The sequence below is a fragment of the Mastomys coucha genome, unplaced genomic scaffold (assembly GCF_008632895.1).
Source record: "Mastomys coucha isolate ucsf_1 unplaced genomic scaffold, UCSF_Mcou_1 pScaffold9, whole genome shotgun sequence".
Classification (NCBI taxonomy): Eukaryota; Metazoa; Chordata; class Mammalia; order Rodentia; family Muridae; genus Mastomys; species Mastomys coucha.
In genome coordinates this window covers 54,790,988-54,793,100 of record NW_022196915.1, presented here as the reverse complement: position 1 = coordinate 54,793,100, position 2,113 = coordinate 54,790,988, and positions in this window count along the sequence as shown.

The window sequence follows — 2,113 nt, the reverse complement described above, 5'->3', positions numbered from 1 at the left end:
TAAGGACAAAAATCTCTATGAACATGCTAGTCAGAGAAAACAGTCATTTGAAATCATGCATCTACATCAAGCCCAAGCTGTGTAGGCCTCCAAATTGAGTACTGATCTGCTCATCCGAGTTTGCATCTTCTCTGCCTTTGTAAAATGTGATAACTGCATGCTGCAGGATGCAGAATCTAACATCCTTGCCATAAACATTTCCTGCTTGAGTAACACCCAACATGCACTGATCTATATTTTAAGTAAGGCAGAAACTGAGAATGTCCTTTTTGGACTACTAGCATAGGCAATGAACTGCATGATTGTTAGAAGTTTCCCTAAATATCCCAATATAAAATAAAATGGATTCTCCCAGTAAAGATGATACATGACCAGTAACATAACTTTTCAGATAGAGCCTCACACCCATTTGTAGCATTACCTTTTCAGAAGCTGCTAAGCCGAAACACAGCCCAGGCCCCACTCTGCAGTAACCACACCCTGGCTTCCAATGTTCTGGGCTTACGTTCCTCTTCATCCTCCCCCATCATTCTCTCCCTCATTCTCTCCATCTTTACAAATAGGTTTCCTTTAAGATAAAATCTCTGAAAACTGCTGGCACTCAGCAGCCCAGAATTGAAGTGTACGGTGCTTGTCAAATATTTTTAACGTTTTCAAAAGAAATGTGAGCATAATGTTAACTTGAAGGTACACTTGTTGAAGCTATGGATATCTGTTCTTAATTTCTTTGTATAACTGAAGCCATATTTGTGACTAGACTCATAGTTGATTCTCCCTCCTATCTAGGTAAATGCTTAAAAGAAAACATGCCACTTAATGTAAAGGGCATCCGATTTAAAGCCCTACATTCTGAAAGTGATGCGTCACTGCATCACGAATGTGCTGCAGGACTGTATAGACTTTAGGCTGCAGCAGAAGGACGGATGGATGACACTTGGATGCATTAAAGATGAGACGCTCATTTCCATTCAGAGCACGTTCACCGCTAGAACTGACAGGAACTTGGTGCTGTCTGAGCAGAAATGATGGTGATGGGGCCAGACCCCTAAAGGCTTGCTCCATGAAAATAGCCAGGGCAATGTCTCTTTCTCCCCAGAGGCTCCACAGTGCCTCACCCTCCATCACAGTCATCAGTAGGAGTCAGAGGCTCTGCTGTGGACAGCACTTCAGGCAGGTCACTGCTGCAGGTCAGACCTGACAGTGCTAACCCTGTTTGTTCCGTTGCACTTTCCTAACTGCCAGGAAATACATGCTGCTTCTGCAATCCAGGTCATAACCGGCTACAAAACTCTCCGTGCTGCACCTGGATTTCTTTGCTGATCTCTACTGTGGTTTAATTAATCAATCGGAGAAATGCGAGGCATACCGCTTTCAAAGATAGAGGAGAAGCATTTCCACCTGCCAGAGACAGAGCCTGAGGCTGGCGCCTTCAACAGCCCTGCTGGAGCCCTGCCAGGGCAGCAGTTCACTCCCTCACCAGCTCTTACTGCAAGATGGCAGCAGATGCTGCTGAGTCGCAAAGGGGCGGATCCCGGGACTCTGAAGACACTGCAGGCCTGCTTCCGAAAACTATGTGTCTGTCAGGTTCTTTGGTAAGTTAAACGTGAAGGCACCTTCTGCTTTAGAGAAGTCGTGGCTAAATGCTTATTGATTGATTGGATAACTCATATGTTCAGGCACCCATTGAGTCACAAAATGTCAGCAAAAAGCTCAGAATGTGCAGAAATCTATACATGTGCCCTAGTGGGTGTGGAGAGTCGCAGCCCAGCCACCGTCTTCAAAGGGATTGAGAAATAGCTCTCAATATGATCAAAAGACGTCGCTACTGAAAACACACAACACAAATGAACATCAAAAAATAGAAAGCCTAGCTGACTGTAAGAAATCTTTGATAAAGGATTATATGTTCTATGTTTCCATTTCCATGAAATTCTACAATAGACAAATTAACCCGTGCAAGGAAAACTGCAGCAGTGGCTGCTTCTCCAAAGGTGGGCATGACAAGGGGACTTTCTGCTTGGTGAGACGGTTATTTCTTGAGCAGTTTGGACTGTGCATTTGGGGTTTCCCTTTGTCAGGATGCTATGCACTTTATTAAATTTACTTGTATCCA